General features: G+C 41.5%; 1 pseudogene; it reads left to right on the top strand.

Annotated features, from left to right (window-relative positions):
- Window positions 1-9,249: 9,249 nt before the first annotated feature.
- Window positions 9,250-10,086, top strand: LOC119064950 (TATA box-binding protein-associated factor RNA polymerase I subunit D-like; annotated as a pseudogene).
- Window positions 10,087-23,336: the final 13,250 nt, after the last annotated feature.

The following is a 23,336-nucleotide window of genomic DNA, read 5'->3' on the forward strand; positions in this document are numbered from 1 at the left end:
TAGCGCCAGGAAATAAAGCCTCAAAACACCAATTGAAAACACTTGTGGGGGTTGAGGTGCAGGGAGAGACTCCCACCCTTACAGGGAAGTTTGTTGGAGGAACCCACAGCATCCTAGAATGCACACAAGCCCACCCACAGGGGAGTCAGCACCAGAAAGGCCCAGTTTGCTTGGGGGAAGCAGTGGAAGGGACTGAGGTGCAACAGACAGGGGAGCAAAGCACCATTTTTCCCTCTCAGACCCTGCCCCCACATACAGCATCACTACCCAGAGACTTGGGTTGCCCCACTCTGGTGAACACCTAAGGCTCCGCCCCTCATACATAATAGGTGCAAACAGAGCAAAACATTATGGCTCAAGCAGAAAAACAGCTCAAAGCCCCAGAGCCAATACTTCTAAGCAACAAAGAGATAGCCAACCTATCAGATGCATAGTTCAAAACACTGGTGATCAGGATGCTCATAGAACTGGTTGATTTTAGTCATAAACTAGATAAACAAATGAAGGCTAAACTAAGTGAAATGAAGGGAAATGCACAGGAAACCAATAGTGATGGGAAGAAAACTGGGACTCAAATCAATGAAGTGGACCAGAAGAAAGAAAGAAACATTCAACCAGAACAGAATGAAGAAAAGAGAATTCAAAAAAATGAGGGGAGGCTTAGGAACCTCCAGGACATCTTTAAACGTTCCAACATCCAAATTATAGGGGTACCAGCAGGGGGAGAGGAACAGCAACAAGCAGAAAACTTATTTGAACAAATAATAAAGAACTGCCCCAATTTGGCAAAGGAAATAGACTTCCAGGAAGTCCAGGAAGCTCAGAGAATCCCAAAGAGGTTGGACCCAAAGAGAAACACACCAAGGCACATCATAATTACATTACCCAAGATAAAAAATGAAGGAGAGAATTCTAGAAGCAGCAAGAGATAAGGGGACAGTCACCTACATAGGAGTTCCCATCAGACTGTCAGCTGATTTCTCAAAAGGGACCTTACAGGCAAGAAGGGGCTGAAAAGAAATATTCCAAGTCATGAAATCCAAAGACCTACATCCAAGACTGCTCTATCCAGCAAAGTTTTCATTTAGAATGGAAGGGCAGATAAAGTGCTTCTCAGATAAGGTCAAGTTGAAGAAGTTCATCATCACCAAGCCCTTATTATATGAAATGTTAAAGGGACTTATCTAAGGAAAAAGAAGATAAAAAACATGTATACTAAATGACAGCAAACTCACAATTACTAACAACCACACCTAAAATAAAAACAAACTAAGGAAACAGCTAGAACAGGAACAGAACCACAGAAATGGAGATCACATGGAGGGTTAGCAACAGGGGAGTGGGAGGAAGAGAGGCGGGGAAAGGTACAGAGAATAAGTAGCATAGATGGTAGGCAGAAAATAGACAGGGGGAGGGCAAGAATAGTGTGGGAAATGTAGAAGCTAAAGAACTTAAGACACATAGACATGAACTAAAGGGAGGAACGTGGGAGGGAGAGGGTGTACAGGGTGGAGGGGAATGAGGGGGGGAAATGGGACAACTGTAATAACATAATAAATAAAAAGTATTTAAAAAAAGAAAAAAATATTTTATTTATTTATTTTTGGAGAGAGGGAAGGAGAAAGAGAGGGAGAAGCAACAATGTGTGGTTGCCCCCCGCATACTCCCCAGGGACTGGGCTGCATCCCAGGCATGTCCCTGACTGGGAATTGAACCAGTGACCCTTCGGTTCACAGGCCAGCACTCAATCCACTGAGCTACACCAGCCAACACTAGATAAAAATTTGATAAATTTTTCTAATTTATCAAAATCTGGTGGATATTTTGCACTCACCCTGCCTTGATCATGCTCCATAGCCACAAATGGGACCCATACTGGACACTGCATGCTTGTCAGGCAGGCTGGGGACTGGATGTTATCGTGGGAGCAAAGAGGATTACTGAAGAGTTGCAAAGAAAAATGTGGCTCAGTCGGTTTTGTGCTCTAGAAAGCTCTCTAGCTGAAGTGGCACGAGAAACCAATTGGGGCAGCATTACGATAAAATGGGATAGTGTGTGCACCTGTGTATAACGTGCAGCATGAGAAAGAGAGGGAGGGGTAGGTGCCCATCTTTCTTGGGAAATATACTGAATAGCAGGATTAGAAAGCAAAACTTCCCATAAAAAATGGGTAATTTAACCACATTGTGTGTTGTTTGGTTTTCCATGCAGACAACTCTTTAAGGCTGCTCTAGACCTCCTCCTCCCCCCAGTGCAGGCAAAGGGGCTCTCTGGCCTCAGTGTTGTCATGCCAATGTTACCATCTGGAAAGAAGTGCAGCCCTCAAGGGGGTGTCAGGCCTGGAGTGCCATGAACCCCCACGACTTGCTATGAGACCAGCCCTAAAGGCAGAGCCTTAGCTCTGCTACCCTCTCCTGTGGCAGAATAATGCACGGGGGAGGACTTGAGCCCCTGGGCTGCTGGTCAAGGGCTCTGAGGTGGGAGCCAGTCTGGCAGGCAGGAGGTTCCACTACACATGCGCCTCACCCAGGACACAGGGGAGATCCCAGAATTTCAGGACAGGTACAGCTGTATTTCTAAGTTATGTATACATGATCCAGAGTGATTTCTCTGAGCCTTGGCTTCCTTATCTCAAAACAGAAATCATAGTTTAGCCGATGCAGCTGTTTTGAGGAGCACATGGGACAATGTAGGCCGACGGCCTGGAACAGAGTCCTGCCGAAGGGCAGCACTCAGTGGGCCCTTGCTCCCTTCCCACCACCTCAGGAGGCTAAGGCTCCCACTCCAGACCCATCCAGGCCTGCTGTGTCTGGCAACATGGGTGCCCCTTCACCATTAGTCATGACATAATTGCTGGGCCATGACAAAGAGGCTGCAGTGAAGATACTACGCATGCATTGGCAGATGCTCTGTAAGTGGGAACATGCTGCCCCCCCTCCCCTCCCCTCCCCTCCCCTCCCCTCCCCTCCCCTCCCCTCCCCTCCCCTCCCCTCCCCTCCCCTCCCCTCCCCTCCCTCCCCTCCCCTCCCCTCCCCTCCCCTCCCTTTCCCATTCCTTCCTTTTTGCAGTATTTGGACTCTCTGGCCTTTCTCCTTGCTTCCAGAACCCAGACCCTCTGTCCCTACCTCTCAACTAAACCAGCCTCAGTTTTTCCTCTCTGAAAGTAAAGTAATCACAGCTGCCTTCTCTAGGGCTACTGAGACCTTGACAATGTCAGGCTGGTGAAAACTCTGTTTATTGCACATTGCCAGAGAAAATGTTTCCTGTTAGTCCTGTCCCACAGGGATATCCAGGGGGTGGCACTGTCTTGTCTCAGCAGGGTTGGAGTGATGGAAGGGTGGGGGATTTAGGAAAAAATGGAGGGGCTGTAGGTCTGAGGGAGAGAGAGAGGGATTTATATAACGCAGTGGGTCAGCCGCTTGTGCATTTATGGGCGTCAGTGTGTTAAAGATGGTGGGAAGCTGCTTTGGAACGTGCAGGGCCATCTCCCTTTGTTCTCCTCTTGGTTGGGTGGAATCAGTGATCATTACCGTGCTTGTTGGAGGCATTGTTCCAGTCAGCTTTCAGTGTCACATGGTGCCCCAGACACTCCAGGTAAATGAGAGCCTGGAGGAAGCCTTCCTGAATACAAAATTCTGTCTGGAGACAGGCTCAGAGATGATCTGTGTACAGGAATATGCCCATGGGTGTGAAGAAGCGATTCCCAGCTCCTGCACCAGTGGGGGCTGTGGGCTGAGCCCTGGCAGAAGCTGGGTCCTATTTCATCCTCTGGGCACCTGTGTCTGCAGTCTGTCCTGAGAGTCAGTAACCTGGGGGCCAGCACCCTGCTGAGAGCCTGTCTGGCCTGAGCGGCATCTCAAAGAGCCTGGGGCTTGCAGTCCTTCAGATCTGGGTGAGGTGCAGGTTCCAGCACTTACAAACAGAGTGACCTTGAGCAAAGCATTTACCTTCTTGAAGACCAAGGGTCCACGACTGCAAAGCAAAACTGAAAATGCTTACCTGCTTTTCCATGTGAGAGAGGGGCAATACTCAAAAGAGACAATGTGAAAATGCTTAGTGAACGGAATCGCTGCATCAGCGTGGTATTGTGATTACCCATCCCATGAGGGACTATTCACTGTAGGACCCCTGATGAGGAAGCCTGAGGTTATTGTGAGAGGGTCACCCGAGGGCTGGGTCCTGGCAGGGGCTTCTACTGCCCAGAAAGCACTGTGTCTGGGTCCAGCCGGCACACCTGGCCCTGGATGATGGCCCCGGCATCAGTCCGAGCCTCCTGAGATATTCCGGCAAATCCAAGTCACATCAGGCAAGGGTTCTGGAGAACTTGAACTGGACCTGCTGCTGGAGGTCTCTGAAGGTCTCAGGCTGGTGAGTGGAAGTGGTACAAGGTCTAGATGGGAAAGCTGATAAACTCCCACAAAATGACAATCACCCAAGACAAACCTACCATGGACCAAGGGCTGATCCTTTGCCTTATGCAGAGCAGAACTTTAGTTTTCTTTCAGATTTGGGAGTTCTGACTTGCCTTCTCAAAACTCACAACAGGTCGATGCATCGAGCTAGAATACCCACTTACTAACTTATGGTAAAAGCATAGTGGCCTAGGGGACCAGATCAACACATGACTTCCTATTACACAAACTATGCAAAAAGTAGAATGGTGAGAATGATCAATATTAACATTAGAAGGTTATCTGGTGGTCTTGGAATTGGGCACAGAAAGTTGCTTAGATGAGGTCAATAATAAGACAGATATATCATGTCCCCTGGAACGTAAGTCCGCCATGGGGACAAGGCAGAATCGAGTTCTTGGTTAAACTGCCCTATTTCCTGAGAGAGGTTGGGTGGCACTGCCAACATTGATCTTAGGACTTTTCTTGTTCTAACCTTCAATTGTGGACCCACCTGCCTCCTCTAGGCATTTGCTCTTCTTAGCTAAGGTTCACATTCGATTGATCAGGTTGCTGTTCGGTGCCGCAGGCCTGGGATCCACCGAGTTTCCATATCTGTCTGTGCCTCCACCCTGTAGACTGTACATTTTATCTCTGCAAGGTCATATTATTCCTTATTCCCAAACACTTTGGAAAGAAAGGCAGGTGGAGACTAGCCTGGGTGGGGCATGATGATTGCAGGAGCTCTGTCAGACTTGGAAGAAGATGCCGAGGAGTATCTGGGCACAGTGGGTACAGGACTTAGGCCCTGACAAAGCTAATTAATTGACGGGGGCAGTCAGGCAACCAGATGGGTCAGGGCTCCAGTACAGAGGAGCCACTTGAGTCTACCCAGGAAAGCAGGACAGAACCCCAGTCCTAAAGACTGGGCAGGCCAAAGCAGGGAATGAGAAGAGGGGGTGTAGGTAATGGGTCTTGGTTCCTTCCATTTGCCCCCAGGTCTCACCAGTTTTGAGCAAAAAAAGCCAATGCCAGATGCCACATGCTGGTGGGGACTAGTTTGGATTGGTTCATGTACTGGGACAGGTGGTCCCTGCATATGGGTAGACCTGAGGCCTGCAAGGGCCAGATACCCTCAACCAGGTAGCACCAAAGCTAGCAGAAAAAATTGGAGAGCAAATGATATTGACACATGTGAGCCAAATAAAAATGTTCTACTGTGTTTTGGACAGCTATTTGCTGGGTCAAAGTGAGATCAGACCCGCAGGAGTACCCCTAGAAGCTCTGTTTGAGGACAGGCCGATGACATCTTTTCCTAGTCCATGATCCACCACGTGTCATTTTTATCCTGTGTCAAAGGTTCTGTGAGAAGGTAAGTGGTTTCAAGCACTGACTGGCTTCTGAGAGGGACAGTCTTTAAATCCCAGCTCTGCCACCTGCTGGCTGTGGGACATTGTGCAAATCACTCAGCATGTCTTAAAGACTCAGTTTCATCACTGGTAAAATGGGAGAAATCATTTGTTACCTCATTGGTTTGTTGTGAAGATTAAATGCTCATGCCTGGCACGCACAAACTCTCAACCAATTATCTGTTGACTAATAAAATCAAATGATGCTTGTAAGATCCTCAGGCAGCGATTGACATATAGTAAGTGTTCAATATGAAAAGTGCTATTAACATTATCATTTGCAGAACTGCAGAGCTCAGGACCCAGCCACATGGGTCACCTGAGCCTGTACACACAGCCATCAAGAGGAGCAGGCAACATCTTATAGTCCTGAACATGTGGCTGTGGCATAAAATGTGCTTATACAACTAGAAATTTAAAAATTTGGATGGTTTATTTAAAGTGTTCCTGGTCAGGAACCCATACCTGCTTTGGATGGGCATGAAAGTCCACGAGAGGGCACATGCCCCTGACTCTTCTCCCCCACACTTTGGCAGTTGCTGGCTGGCATCTGCATTTGATCCCTCACAGGGAAGAAAAGGAGTCCACATTGTTCTTTTTGTGGCTCAAAGGGTGGAAGCACACTTCCTTCTCTCAGTCGCTCAGACAGCCTTGGGAGCTTCTGTCAAACAATCATTTCATGTCCCCCCGAGGTCTCATCTTTTCTGGGAACTGACAAGCATAGAGCCCACAGAGAAGTTCCTAAAATAAAATGGAAGGCTGCTGATGGCCTTAGGCTTAAGTCTCTATAGACTCCATCCCCACTCCAGCCTAGAGGTCTCAGCCTTGCCTTCATGTGACTCAAGTTCCCACTATATCCTCAAATGGTCTTTGTCTTGAGAACCAGCAGAGCTGAGACAAATGCAGCTTTGGGGTTTTTTGGGCCTGTGAGATGGAGAAAAAGAATACATGTCTTTCTCTTTATCTCATATCCTAGCCCTCTGTCATGCCAGCCTCCTCTGCCTGGATAGAGGTCCTCTAAGGGAAGCCGCAAGGTCAGGACAACAACTACCATCAAGAAGACATGGGTCCCTGAAGGCTACTTTGTCCCTGGCCTGGTGTAAGTCCACAGTAAGTTCAGAGCTCTCTGGCCTTCCACCCTCTCTGTTGTACAATGAAGAGAATTTGGAGATGATTTCCTGTTGGAAGGCAACCCGTATATAGTATTTCAGACTAGAAATTTCAAAACCCACATTTGACATCAGTTGTCCAAAGGAGATGGCAGGTGTTGTTGAAGAAGCCAGGCAAGGGTTTTTCTGCCTTACATCCACTCCCAGCCTCTGACCCAATGGAGTTAGGAGTGTGACTTCAAATAGTTTTGAAAAAAGTCATTGAAAGGGTCAACTTGTCACCAAGCAGGATACCAGGCAGATCCTAAGATTGCGATTACTTTGAAATGTCCAGCAAATGGTGTCTCTGGTTACCTCTAAAAAAGCTAGACCCTGAAAGTGATCCAATCAAAATTATTTTTTCAATTGCTCTGTCAGTAGAGTCATTCATTGTTTCCCAAGAAACCACATTTCTCAGACCTGGCCTTGAAAATCAGGAGGGGGCCATCAACGTTGGCTCTTGGGTAGAGCCATCACTCTCTTCCTGACATCTGTGCCAATCAACGCTAAACTCCCCTCAATACTTTCGTCATCATCAATTACAACAGGAACCACAGCACCTAGTGAGCGTCCACAATGTGTGAGCTCCTGCAGTCCTCACAAATGTCCTATAGTTAGCATTGTTCTTCTTATTTCACAGATAAGAACACTGAGACCCAGAGAATTTTCATCACTAAGATCTTCCCTTTCCCTCAGTTCCCTTTCATGGAAATGCTGCTCCAAGGGGAACAAGATGCACACTCCTTCTTTCTTTCTGCCCCTTTCTCCATTCTTTTTACCCTTTTAAAGAATAGGTATCGTGTACCTACTGGACATTTGGTAATGAAGGACAGTGATCTCTGAGAGAAACAGACAAACAAACAAACCACAAAAAAATGAGGTGAGACCAGACCAGTGTGGCTCAGTTTAAGCATTCTCCCATACACTAAAAGGTTGGGGGTTTGATTCTTGGTCAGGGCCACATGCCTAGGTTGCAGGTTGGATCCCTGGTTGGGGAGTGTATGGTAGGCAACCAATCAATGTTTTTTTCCCCATATTAATGTTTTTCTCTCTTGTGCCCTTTCTCTCTCTAAAATCAATTAAAAATATTATTTAAAAATGAGATGAGCCTAGTGATTGTCCCAGTTTACTACTGTGAGAGAGTATTGCGGCCACGGGGCAGGGAAAGCATACCCAGGTAGAGCTCTATGGACTCCTGAGTTGAGAAGACAGAGATGAAAGTCTGGAGAGACCAAAGTAGCAGGAGTCCACAGAAGAGAGTATTGGAGAGGGTAAAATGGCATAAGGAAAGGATCTGGAAATCTGCAGAAGATCCCCCTGAACTATTCAGGTACATAATGATCAATGTATGCATGTAAGGGAACTACATAAGTATGATGGGAAAAGAACTATCTGAAAGATAAGAGGTCACATCACCCAGTGCCTACACAGGGCTGGGAATAGTACTTGTTCCCACCAGCCAGGTTGGAAAATCCCACTATTCTTCAGGCATGGAATAAAGGAAATTACATTAAATTGTAGTTGGATGCAAATATTAAAATTAATAGAAAAGAATATTAATATGGTCATTATAATTGTACTCCGTAACTCGAAAAGTAGAGACATGAAAGAGATTTAAAAAAAAATCAAAATGTCAATGTCCAAAAGGAAAATACAGTGGATAGGATTAATGGCAAATTAGTTGGTTTAGAGAAAAGATTAGTAATCTAGAAGAGATAGCAGTAGAAACTAAAAGGAAACAGAGAAAAATTAAAAAATTGAAAAGCTAAACAGAGTATCAATGAGTTGAAGGACAAATTTAAGTGGTTTAATATACCTGTAATTGGAATTTCTTATGAAATACTTGAAGAAACAATGCTAAAAGTCCCCCAAATTTGTTTAATACAATTAACCCACATATCCATAAAATCTAATGAAACCCAAGTACAAGGAACCTGAAATACGGTCCTCCCTCCCTAGAGACCAAAACGGCACTCCCTGCCCCTACTCTGCACCCTCACGCCAGGGGCCCAGTGCTCCCGCCTCAGATTTTCTTTCGGGATCTAAGTTGTTATTGCAAGGTTTTGACCACTGTTAGCTGGGTTGAGTGGCTGGCCTGATCCTTCTTTTCGGCCGTTGCAGAGGAAGCTAATTGTTGCCTGTCTGAGTGCTGACGCTGAGAAGTTGCTAGATGCAGACTCCTGGGCTGTGGGCAGCAAACTTGTTGCAAGCTGTCAGCTAACCTGAATGGAAATTTGGTGAAAGCAAAGAACGAGTTATGAATAACCATTTTTAGAGGGGCTTGGAGAATACATATCAGGAATGAATTCTCTGGACTACATAACAGTATCTGATTCAACTATGGAAATTGAAAATCAAGGCGAGAACTGTGCCTCCGATAATAGATTATTTAAAACTCATTGTATTCCTTACTCACCTAAATGGAGGCAAAGAAATCCTATTAGAAAGTTTGTTCACTTGAAAGTGTTCAAGCAAGAGATTCACTCAGTGACTCATTTTTAGAACCAAGACCATTGACATTAAAAGTTATTTTGAAAGATTTTTAAAAGTATTTTTTATTGATTATGCCATTGCAGTTGTTCTATTTTTCCCCTTCACTCCCCTCCACCCTGCACACCCCTCCCCCACCATTCCCCCCCTTTAGTTTATGACCACATGTCTCAAGTTCTTTAGATTCTATATTTCCCCTACTATTCTTGCCCTCCCCCCTATCTATTTTCTATCTATGGTCTATGCTACAGAAAATAAGTAGCATAGACAGTAGATTGAAAGATTTTTTTAAAGGAGAAAAGACACTTAAAAAGAGAAAATATAAACCAATAGGAAGCCCAAGGGGAAGGAAAAAACACTAGGTCACAAATAAATAGTCAATTTAAAGGTAAAAGACCTCGGCTCCCATTTTTAAAATTAGAGGGTGGAAGAAAATCATTACCTTGGAGAAAAGTTTTAACCTTTGAGCAAGCAGTAGCAGGAAGATTTTTCATCTACCTTAAAAAATGGAAGTATAACTACTACTTCAAGGAGCCCATTAGACAGATGAATGTTGGTGAAGATTTAGAAAAAGAAGACCTCAATAGTCATTGATACAAATACTTGGATGACGAAGGATCTTTTTCTCCTGTTGAAGAGTCAGCATAAGTTTAATCATGTCAAATAATTGTGGTCATAGGTTTTATCAAATTAAAGGTTTTAGACTTTTAATGTTCAAAAAACAAACATGACACAAATGACACCAGAGAGCTTCATAATCAAATGGCTCAAAACCAATGATAAAGAGAAAACCAGAGAAAGAAGTCATAGTCAGACAGATAAAATAAGGATGACAGAGATTTCCTCACAGAAAATGATGCAAATGAGAAGATGGTGGACAGCATATTTAAAATGTTGAAAGAAAAAATCTTTTAATCTATAAAGCTATATGTGGTAAAAAATATCTTTCAAAAACAAAGCTGAAATAAGGGCTTTTATTTTAGAGATACAAAAGCTGACAGAATTCATCACCAGTAGGCCATACTACAAGGATGTTAAAAGAAGTTCTGTAAGCAGAAGGAAAATGATACCCAGTTAATATGATTTTACCTAAAGCAATGAAAAATATCTCAAAACATAGCTGGAGGCTGATTATTTGGCACATGTCCAGACTGGAGGCAGCAAGTCCACTCAAAGTCAAGAGTACTCTACTGTAGACAAAGAGATGAAATGCAAAAATACTTGGGGACAAGATTTGCCCCTCTAACAGGATATTTGCAGAACCTTTTCTGGGGACTCTGGACAGCACTGGAACACAAAGAAATTGACATTAGTGACCTCACAAACAAAACAGTCCAACATAGGAGACTGAGATTTTATACCCTCAACCTTATGCTGAGAGGTTCTAATCAGCTTTTCAGTTCCTACTCTTAAATATAAACAAAAAATAACCAGAATGCTGAGAAAAGGTCTCTAACATGAAAGACAGAGGCCAAAACCACAAATGGAAAAAAGAAAATCAACAAAACTCAGATATATAGGAACTATGTAGGGAGTTAAAAACTTCCAAAATGTAATTAATATCATTAGGAAGACTATTGAAAGCACCATAGCCATGAAACAAGACCAGATTACACCCTGGCTGGTGTGGCTCAGTGAATGGAGCACCAGCCTGTAAACTGAAAGGTCACTGGTTCCATTCTCAGTCAGGGCACACGCCTGGATTGTGGGCCAGGTCCCCAGTTGAGGGCATGTGAGAGGCAACTGATAGTTGTGTCTCTCACATGTTTTTCTCCTCTTTTTCATTCCCTTCTCCTCTCTCTAAAAGTAACTAAATGAAATCTTTCTTTAAAAAAAAAAGACCAGATTGCTATTAAAAACAGAACTGAGAATAACAGCAAAGTTCTTAGAAATAGAAGGTAAGATAGTATAATGAAAAACTAGATAAAAGGATTGGGAGCTAAATTTGAAAAACCTCTAAAAAATAGAGCAGAAAATCAAGTACATAAAAATAAAAGATAAAAGATTGGGAAACTGGTAGCCCTGCCCATGAGATTCTATATCCAAGCAACAGATATCACTCAAAGAGAGAACAGAGAAATGGGATGACATGAACTCATGAACTGAAAGATGAGATTATAAAATGAAAGGTCACACTAAATGTTAATGCAAAGTAAGTAAGTAAGTAAGTAAATAAATAAATAAATAAGACCCATACTAGGGAACATCGGTAAGAAATTTTAGAACACGGGAGACAAAGGATCGAGAATCAGCATGGCTTTGAACTTTTCATAGCAACACTGGAAGCTAAAAGATCAATGAGACAATAACTTTAAATTCTGAAGGAAAAATATTTCCAATCTAGATTCTATATCAACTGCTCAATCAACTACGAGGGCAGAATAAACAGGTTTTCAGATATGACAAGTCTCAAGAATTTTCCTTCTGGTGCAACCTTTCTTGGACAACTATAGGAGAATGTGTTCTACCAAAACAAGAGAGTAAATTAAGTAAGAGGAACATAAGGAGCTACAGGAGCAGGAGATCTAACAGAAGAAAAAAGAGATGGGACTCTTCAGGGAAGTGACAAAAAGAGACCCAAGGAAGACAGCTATACGCAAGTCCTGGAGAACAGCACCTCCTTGTTGGAGCAGGGCAGAGGCTCTAGAAAAGGGTTTCCCGGAAAGATGAAATCTGTAAACCATTTAGGCAACTGAACATCTTGAGAAGAGATTTAACAAGAGGCAGAGAGTTGGGGGTTGAATTAATAATAAGAACAAAAAATATTCTAGGCAAATAAAAAAAAAAAGAAAATTACCAGCACCAGAAAAACTAAAAGTTGTACAGAAATAAAAAGGAGTTATAATGTACTACATGGCTTAGCTCTAAGTAGAGCTTCCATGTGGTAGTAATGTTCATTAAGCTTCTTGGATGGATAGATTAATGTTTTCTATCAAATTTAGAAATTTTTTTAGCTATTACTTCTTCAAAAACCTTTGCCTCCCTTCTCTCTTTCTGTAACTCTGCAAATATTGTTATGTTTAATGGTGTCCCACAGGTCTTTGAGGCTCTGTTCATTTTCCTTTATTTTTTATGTTTTTCAGATTAGATAATTTCTATTGATTTATCCTAAGTTCACTGATTCTTTCCTCTGTAACTTCAGATTTTCTGTTGAAGCTTTCATTTTCAAGTTACAGTTATTTCTCTTTTCAATCCAGATTTTCCACTTGTTTTTTTTTCTCTAAGTTCTAGCTCTAAGTTGGTGTTATCTTTTTGATAAGTCATTGCCATCATAGTTTCCTTTAATTTTTAAAAATGATTTTCTCTAGTTATTTGACCATATTTAATAACTGCTGTGAAGACTTTGCTTGTGAATTTAACATCTGAAACTCCCCAGAGACAGTTTCTATTGACTGATTTCTTACTGTCCAAAAAAGTCTTAATATTTTATTGAAAACTATGTATTTCAGATTATAGAATTATAGCAATTCTAGATTCATATTCTATTCCAAACTTCCTTCAGAAGTTGTTGTCATTACTCCTGTTAACTGAAAAAGAATATTGGCTAAGTGTTTTGTCACCATAAAAGATTTATTTGGGGAAAAGAAGGGGTTGCAACCCATTGCATGAAGACATGGCAAGCTACATGCATACTTTGGCTTGTGTGCCAAGATGAAAAAGTATTTATATAAGGGAAAAGGAAGTTAAGGGGAAGGGAAGTTAGAACATAGAGCTTTATCACAAACATAGAGTTCTTCCTGTAAGGTTTCTATGTGTAGGATTCTTGCAATTACATAGCAACCTCCATAAGACATACGAGAACTTTCATAGCTCTAGCTCCTCCCACAGACCCTTCTGACTGATTATGTTTTCTTAAAGTTCCAGTGAGCCTTTATTACTGTGTTTTTGTTTGTTGGTTCAGTGATCACCTAGACTAATTTCAAGTAGTCTTTTTCCCTTGTAGTGTGTAGCTGCTGATGTCTCTTGTCTGTTTTACTATATTTTTGTTTTTATTTTTAATTCTGGCTTCCTAGGATCATTTCTGTGTCAGTGTTACTTAGTAGTCTACCAATAATTAATCAGAGATTGTGCTCAAATATCTTAAAGCAGCAAGAATTCCATTCTTTGCTGATAAAACTGTACAGAGGTTGGAGAGGAATATCCTCAAAATTCAGGTAATTTACAAGTCTCCTCTGAATTTTGCTTTTCACCAGTTCCCTGTGTGTCTCCTCTGTGTGTGAGCAAGGTCTGGTGTCCAGCCACGATGTGTGGCTAGCTAGGGCAGTCTGTGGCCTCTCTTTGTGAATATGTGCAGCAGCTTTTCCAGACTGCCCAATATGTGAGAGATTATTGAGGCAATTGTAGCCTTCATGGATCTGGCTAGTCTGGCAGACTGTTTTTTGCCCCAACCTCAGGCTAGCTGCGAGTTGCCTTTTCCCATCACTGGTATTTCTGACAATGCCCAGGACCTGAGGGTTTCAGCTGCCTATACTGATGAGGCTGCTGGTTTATATGGCCTGCCCTGTCCTGATAGAATTACCAAATGGGAGCTGGGGTAGAAGGGGAGGAGGAGTAGGTAGTAGATGGATGGGATCAACTCAGACTAAAATACCAGAGTCCCATTGTTTTTATTCAAGTTTATTTCTGGAATAATGACTATTTCTCAAATTCTCATGTCTTGGATTGATTTCTGACATCCTGAGATGGTTCTTTTTGACCATTTTTGCTAGTATGTCATTGTGTTTGATAAGAGGATTTGCCAGACTCCTCATTCTACCTTTCCGCCTGTCATAACAAGTAAACAAATTTTGTAGCTGAAGTGTTTAAAAGCACTATATTGGGAGGATAGAAAGAAATAGAGCTAAATCTTTATATGTCTAAGCGGGAAGTCAATTGAAAATGCCTACAAGTGAAAAATCAAGTAGCAATATAATCGTGGTATTTCATGATAGAAATATTCATATAAAATAAATCACCTAAAAGAATTACAGTGGGTCCTGACTGGTGTAGCTCAGTAGGTTGGGCATCTTCTCAGTTCATTTCCTGGTTAGGGCACATGCCTGAGTTGCAGGCCAGGTCCCCCGTTGGGAACATGTGAGAAGCAACCAATAGATGTTTTTCTATCACATCAATGTTTCTCTCCATCTCTTTCTCTCCCTTCCCCTCTCTCTAAAAATTAATAAATAGCTTCCTGGAGGAAGATGTTGGCGAGGTAGGAGGGAGCAGATTCTACTTCCCCCTACACATGGGAGAAAAACCTAGCCAATCTACAGAGGAACAGAGCAAACAGCCAATAGTACCCCAGCAAATATGAAAATAGACCAAAAATTGTAGTGGACATTGAAAAACCAGACAAGTAGGTGGAAGCTGTGAACTCCAGGATATCTGCTGGAAGAGAAAACTCAACAACAAAGGAACCACGAACAGATAACAACAAAAGAAGGTGAAGGAGGGAGTGGAAGCCACATTAACCTCAATCCAGGACCAATCTGGAAATACAACTAAATAGGAGAGAAATTAGCCAGAACAAAAAAACTGAACAAGAGCAAGAGAGAATCCTCAAAATCTTGTACACATGAAGGAACAAGCTTCAACACAACCTGCCCTCACCAGCACAACAAAATGCAAGAGGTGGTGGACAGAGTGACCCTCAGTTAACCAGCTGGTGGGAAGGATCCACCAGAGAAAGACCAAACAACAATCAAAACCCAAAGACATTTACACAATGGAATTCTATGCAGCAGAAAGAAAGAAGGAGCTCCTACCCTTTGGGACAGCATGGATGGAGCTGGAAAGCATTATGCTGAGTGAAATAAGCCAGGTGGTAAAAAACAAATACCATATGAGCTCACCTTTAACAGGAACCTAACAATAAAAAAAAATAAGCAAAATATAACCAAATACACTGAAATAGAGAACAGGCTGACAGTGACCAGAGGGGAGAAGGGAGGGAATTTCAGGAGAAAAGGGGAAGGGTTTACAGGAACAAGTATAAAGGACACATGGACAAAAACTAAGGGGGGTGGAAATAGGAGGGGGTGGGGAGCACTGGGGGGTGGGGTTGGATGGAAGTAAAATACAGAAAACTGTACTTGAACAACAATTAAAATAAATAAATTTTAAAAAACCCAAACACAAACACAAAGCCAACTGAAATGACAGCTCAAGACCAGTGAGCTCAGGAGATCAAGGACACTGCACCACTGAATCTCACAGGTGTTCTACCACAGAAGTTCACACTGTAAACCCAGGAACCGAACAGATCAATTTAAGAAGCTGAGGCTAACAAGAAGAGTCTCACAAACAATGGGAAGACAAAGAAACAATCCCCAAATGAAAGGAAAGGAGGAAAGAAAGCCTCAGAAAGAATGCTAAATGAAAGAGAGGCAAGTAAACTACCAGATATTGAGTTCAAAGCAATGGTTATCATGAAGCTCAATGAGCTCACAGTGAATTACCAGAAACTACAGGGAAACTACAATGAACTCACTGAAAACTATATCAACATGAAAAAGGAAATAGAAACTATCAACAAGGGCCAAGAGGAAATGAAGAATACAATTTCTGAACTGAAGAACACAGTTGAAGGAATCAAAAGCAGGATTGATGAAGCAGAAGATTGGATCAGTGGCTTGGAGGACAGAGTAGAAAAAACACTCAGAAAGAGCAAGAAAAGGAAAAGAGGTTCAGAAAGAATGAGGAGGGATTAAGAGAAATACAAGAAAATGTGAAACATAATAATATCCATTTAATAGGGATGCCAGAAAGAGAAGAAGAAGAACAAGGGATAGAAAACCTATTTGAAAAAGTAATGATGGAAAACTTCCCTAATTTGATGAGAGAAAAAGTCACACAAACCCAGGAAACACAGAAAGTCCCAATGAAAAGGAATCCAAAGAGACCCACTTCAAGACACATCATAATTAAAATGGCAAAATTCCAAGACAAAGAGAGAATCTTAAAGGCAGCAAGGGAGAAACAGGAAGTAACATACAAGGAAGCCCCAATAAGGTTAGCTGGTGACTTCTCAGTGGAAACAGTCCAAGCCAGGAGAGAATGGCAAGAAATATTCCAAGTAATGAGAACCAGAGGCCTGCAACCAAGGCTACGTTACCCAGCAAGGCTCTCAATAAAAATAGAAGGCCAAACAAGAAGCTTTCCAGATGAAAGAAGTCTAAAAGAATATACTTCCACCAAACCAGCTCTGCAAGAGATGCTAAAGGGACTGCTTTAAGGAAAGGAAGGAAAAGAAAGAGAGAGAGAGAGAGACAGGAATACAGGTACAAAAATGGCAATGAATAAGTACCTATAAATAATCTTAAACATAAATGGATTAAATGCTCCAATCAAAAGACATAGAATAGCTGAATGAATAAGAAAGAATGCTCACACACATGCTGCCTACAAGAGGCCCACCTCAGGACAAAAGACCTACACAGACTGAAAGTGAAGAATTAATTGGCAATAAATTTTCCAAGCAAACAGACAGGAAGGAAAAAAAGCCAGGATAGCAATGCTCATATCAGACAAAATAGACTTCAAGAAAAGGGCCATAAAGAGAGACCCAGAAGGTCACTACATAATACTCAAGGGAAGAATTCATCAAAAAGATAGAAACATTATAAATATATATGCACCCAACATAGGAGCACCCAAATACATAAAGAAAATCCTGGAGGACTTCAAGAAAGATATTGACAGCAACAAAATTATAGTAGGGGATTTTAATACCCCACTGTCAAAAATGGACAGATCTTCCAAACAAAATATCAACAAAGATATTGTGGCATTAAACAATGCCCTAGATGAAATGAACTGAACTGATATATATAGAGCCCTTCATCCCAAAGAAGCTAAATACATACTCTTTTCAAATGCACATGGAACATTTTCAATGATAGACTACATGATAGGACACAAAACAAGCCTCAACAAATTCGAGGAAATTGAAATCATACCAAGCATTTTCTCTGACCACAAGGGACTGAAACTAGAAACCAATCCAAAGGAAATAAACCCAAAATACTCAAACTCATGGAGATTGAATAGCATGCTATTAAACAATGAATGGGTCAAGAATGAAATTAGGAAAGAAATAAAAAAGTTTCTGGAAACAAATGAAAATGAACTCACAACAACCCAAAACATATGGGGCACACTGAAGGCAGTCCTGAGAGGGAAATTCACAGTGATACAGGCCTACCTAAAGAAGATAGAAACATTTCAAACAAACAACCTAACCCTATGCCTACAAGAACTCGAGGAACAACAACAAAGACAGCCTAGAACAAGTAGAAGGAAGGGAATAATCAAGATCAGAGCTGTTTTAAATGACATAGAGATGAAAGCACAGTTCTAAGAATCAATGAATCCAGGAGCTGGTTCCTTGAGAAGATAAACAAAATCGACAAGCCTTAAAGCAGGCTCATCAAGAAAAAAAGAGAGAGGACCAAAATAAACACAATCAGAAATGAAAGAGGAGAGATTACAACTGATACCACAAAAACACAAAGGATTGTAAGAAATTACTACGAAGAACTGTATGCCAAGAAATTTGAAAACCTACATGAAATGGACAAATTTCTAGAAAAATATAATCTTGCAAAACTGAATGAAGAAGAAGCAGAAAGCCTGAACAGACCAATTAGAGTAGATGAAATTGAAGCAGTAATAAAAAAAACTTCCGACACATAAAAGCCTTGGACCAGATGGTTTCACAGGAGAATTTTACAAAGCATTTAAGGAAGAGCCAACCTCTATCCTTCACAGACTATTCCAAAAAATCCAAAATGATGGAAGACTCCCAACTCTTTTTATGAAGACAGCATCATCCTAATCCCAAAACCAGATAATGAAAGAATAAAGAAAGAAAACTTCAGGCCAATATTGCTGATGAACAGAGATGCTAAAATCCTCAACAAAATATTGGCAAACCATATCCAACAATACATTAAAAACATCATACACCATGGCCAAGTGGAATTCATTCCAGGGATGCAAGGATGGTACAATATTTGCAAATCAGTAAATGTAATATATCACATAAACAAAAGCAAAGACAAAAATCACACCATCATATCAATAGATGCAGAAAAAGCATTTGATAAGGTACAACACCCATTTATAATAAAAACACTCAGCAAAGTGGGAATATAGGGAGCATTCCTCAACATAATAAAGGCCATATATGAGAGACCTACAGCCAACTTCATACTCAATGGGCAAAAACTAAAAGCTTTTCCACTAAGTTCAGGAACAAGATAAGATTTTTCACTTTCACCACTTCTATTCAATATAGTATTGGAAGGTTTAGCCACAGTGATCAGACAAGAAAAGGAAATAAAAGGCATCCAAATCAGAAAGGGGGAAACAAAACTGTCATTGTTTGCAGATGACATGATAGTGTACATAGAAAATCCTATAGACTCTGCCAAAAAACTGCTCGACCTAATAAATGAATTTGGCAAAACAGCAAGATACAAAGTCAATATCCAGAAATAAAAGTCATTTTAGTATACCAACAATGAAACAGCAAAAGCATAAATCAGAAAAATATCCTATTCGATATACCAAAAAGAAAAATAAAATACTTAGGAATAAACTTAACCAAGGACATAAAAGACCTGTATTCAGAAAACTACACAATGCTGAAGAAAGAAATCAAGAAAGACACAAACAAATGGAAACATATACTGTGTTCATGGATCACAAGAATTATCATCAAAATGTCCATACTACCCAAAGCAATTTATAGATTCAGTGCAATACCTATTGAAGTACCAATGGCATATTTCACAGACATAGAACAAACACTTCAAAAATTTATATGGAACCATAAGTGACCCCGAATAGCTGCTGCAATTTTGAGAAACAAGAGAAAAGTAGGAGGGATCACAATACCTGATACCAAACTGTATTACAAGGCCACTGTAATCAAAAGAGCCTGGTACTAGCATAAAAACAGGCACAGAGACCAATGGGACAGAACAAAGAGCCCAGAAATAATCCCAACTCTGTACAGTCAATTAATATTGGACAAAGGGGACAGCAACATAAAATGGACTAAAAACAGACTTTTCAACAACAAATGGTGTTAGGAGAACCAGACAGCTACATGCAAAAAAATGAAACTCGAGCACCAACTTACACCACACACCAAAATAAATTCAAGGTGGATAAAAGACTTAAATATAAGCCATGACACCATTAAAGTCCTAGAGGAGAGCATTGGCAGGAAAATCTCAGATATTTCACTCAGCAACATTTTTACTGATATGTCCCCTAGAGCAAGGGACATAAAGAATAAACAAATGGGATCTCATCAAAATAAAAAGCTTCTGCATAGCTAAAGAAAACAGTATTAAAATAAAAAGAGAACCAGCTTTATGGGAAAACATATTTGCCAATGATACCTCAGACAAGGGTTTAATCTCCAAAATATACAAAGAAGTTACATGACTCTACTCTAAGAAAACAAGCAACCCAATGAAAAAAATGGGCAAGTGACTTGAACAGACATTTCTCCAAGGAGGACATACAGAGGATTCAGAGACACATGAAAAGATGCTCAGTATCGCTAGCTGTCAGAGAGATACAAATTATAACCACAATGAGATACCACCTCACACCAGTCAGAATGGCCATCATACACAAACAAGCGTTGGAGAGGTTGTGGAGGAAATGGAACCTTACAGCACTGTTGGTGGGATTGCAGACTAGTACAACCACTATGGAAAACAGTATGGAATTTTCTCAGAACACTGAAAAATGGATCTGCCTTTTGATCCAGGAATTCTGCTGCTAGGGTTATATCCTAAGAACCCTGAAACACCAATCCAAAAAAAAACCCTATGCACCCCAATGTTCGTAGCAGCAAAATTTTGCAAAGGCCAAGTGCTAGAAGCAACCTAGGTGCCCATCAGTAAATGAATGGATAAAAAAACGATCATACATTTACACAATGGAGTTCTACGGAGCAGAAAGAAAGAAGGAGCTCCTACCCTTTCCAACAGCATGGATGGAACTGGAAAGCACTGTGCTAAGTGAAATAAGCCAGGCAGTAAAAGACAAATACCATATGATCTCACCTTTAACAGGAACCTAAACAACAAAACAAACAAACAAGCAAAATATAACCAAAGACACTGAAATAGAGAATAGGCTGACAGTGACCAGAGGGGAGAGGAGAGGGAATTTCAGGGGAAAAGGGGAAGGGTTTATAGGAACAAGTATAAAAGACACATGGACAAAAACTAGGGGGGGGGGTTGAAATGAGAGGGAGGTGGGGAGGACTGTGGGGGTGGGCTGGGATGGGAGTAAAAGACAGAGAACTGTACTTGAACAACAATTAAAAAAATTCGTGAGGACTTCCGCCAAGATGGAAGTGTAGGTGAAAGCACTGTACCTTCTCGTACAACCAAGTTTAAAAACAACGAAGTTTTAGCAACAAAAACGCAGCCAAACCACAGAAAATTGAACTATACGGAAGTCTGACAAAAATGAACCCTTCAGCCAAACGGGTAAGAGGGGCAGAGCCAGCAGCAGAGTGGGATTGGGCAGGAAAGATCCACCGGACTGACCAGGGTGCATGACCCAGGTGCGCCTGCAGCCGTGGGTGGATCCCAGGTGTGGAGTAGCAGCAGGCGAACCCACTGAGGGTGCAAGGCATTGGACCCACTGAGGGCTGACCGTGGTCACACATTCACTCACAGATAAACTGGTGAAGGAGCGAGCAGTGAGATGGACTGTGCAGGCCTCAGCAGCGGGAAGTGGCAGAGGGGACCGCTATTGTTCCTCTCTGACCCCTCCCCCACATACAGCATCACAAACCAGCGACCTGGGTAGCCCCGCCCTGGTAAACAACTAAGGCTCCGCTCCTCATATATAAAAGGCACGAACAGATCAAAATATGGCTCAAGAACAACTCAGAGCCCCAGAGCCAACAAATTTAAGCGATGAAGAAATAGCCAAACTTTCAGATGCACAGTTCAAAACACTGGTGATCAGGATGCTCACAGAACTGGTTGATTTTAGTCACAAATTAGAGGAACATATGAAGGCTAAACTAATTGAAATGAAGGGAAATGCACAGAAAACCAATAGTAATGGAAAGGAAACTGGGGCTCAAATCAATGGAGTGGACCAGAAGGAAGAAAAAAATGACCAAACAGAAAAGGATGAAAAAACAAGAATTCATAAAAATGAGGAGAGGCTTAGGAACCTTCGGGACATCTTTAAACATTCCAACATCCGAATTACAGGGGTACCAGAAGGGGAAGAGGAACAGCCACCAGTGGAAAACTTATTTGAACAAATAATAAAGGAGAACTTCCCCAATCTGGCAAAGGAAATAGACTTCCAGGAAATCCAGGAAGCTCAGAGAGTCCCAAAGAAGTTGGACCCAAGAAGGAACACACCAAGGCACATCATCATTACATTAGCCAAGATTAAAATGAAGGAGAGAATCCTAGAAGCAGCAAGAGATAAGGGGACAGTCAACTACAAAGGAGTTCCCATAAGACTGTCAGCTGATTTCTCCAAAGAAACCTTGCCGGCAAGAAGGGGCTGGAAAGAGGTATTCCAAGTCATGAAATCCAAAGACCTACATCCAAGATTGCTCTATCCAGCAAAGCTTTCATTTAGAATGGAAGGACAGATAAAGTGCTTCTCAGATAAGACCAAATTCAAGGAGTTCATCATCACCAAGCCCTTATTATATAAAATGTTAAAGGGACTTATCTAAGAAAAAGAAGACAAAAAAGATGAACAGTGAAAGGACAGCAAACTCACAGTTAGTAACAACCACACCTAAAACAAAAGCAAACTAAGAGGACAGCTAGATCAGGAGCAGAACCATAGAAATGAAGATCACATGGAGGGTTAGCAACAGGGGAGTGGGAGGAGGAGAAGGGGGGAGAAGGTACAGAAAATAAGTAGCATAGAGGGTAGGTAGAAAATAGATGGGTGGAGGGCAAGAATAGTATGGGAAATATAGAATCTAAAGAACTTGAGATACATGGTCATAAACTAAAGGGGGGGAATGGTGGAGGAGGGGGTGTGCAGGGTGGAGGGGAATGAAGGGGGGAAATAGAACAACTGTAATGGCATAATCAATAAAATATATTTATTTATTCTATAAAATGCAGAGGATGGATGCTTCCAAGAATTATTAATAATAAAAGCTCATATTATATATCAGGAAGCAAAAATTACCAACTAGAGAACAAACTCTCTTTGCCTGTCTCCAGAAGGGTCTACCATTTTTCTCACCAGCCCCAAACTATTGCGAATGGTTTTTTGTACCACTCTCTCGCTAATGGTCAATGGATCCCAAGTGTATGAAACTGTCTTAATGGTCAGTCTGGTTATAGATACTCAGTCCCTCTCTAGAATGCAATCTACAGAAGGGCATGGACTAGTCTGCCTTTCAGAGCACTTGATAATTTTGTTGGTGACCGGTAAAATTTGTCAGATGAATCAACAAACTCAGGTAATCTGACAGGGGATTATATTCTTTAAAAAACTGTCTTCATCACTGTAGCACAGGCTGCTCTCAACTCCTGAAGAAATGTGATACTGTTTTGAAAATGGAAAGGATGGGTCCCGGGGGCTAGATCTGTGGAAAAAACAACTTAAAAGCAACATACCTCCCAGGGAACATGTCAGGGACATTATTATCCTTTCTAAGTACAGGATGCTGGCCTTGGCTGTTTGTTGTTGTTGTTGTTGTTAGTTAATACAATTCTTAACATCTTTCCGTAAAGCTCTTAGTTTGCACCCCTGAGATAGTTTTGTGGGTTTTTAAAAAATCCTCACCTCAGGACATGCTTATCAATTTTAAAGAGAGGGAAATAGGGGAAAGATAGAGAGAGAGAGAGAGAGAGAGAGAGAGATATAAGAGAGGAACATTGACTTGTTGC

Source organism: Artibeus jamaicensis, unplaced genomic scaffold, assembly GCF_021234435.1.
Source record: "Artibeus jamaicensis isolate MK-2021 breed Jamaican fruit bat unplaced genomic scaffold, CSHL_Jam_final contig_793, whole genome shotgun sequence".
Classification (NCBI taxonomy): Eukaryota; Metazoa; Chordata; class Mammalia; order Chiroptera; family Phyllostomidae; genus Artibeus; species Artibeus jamaicensis.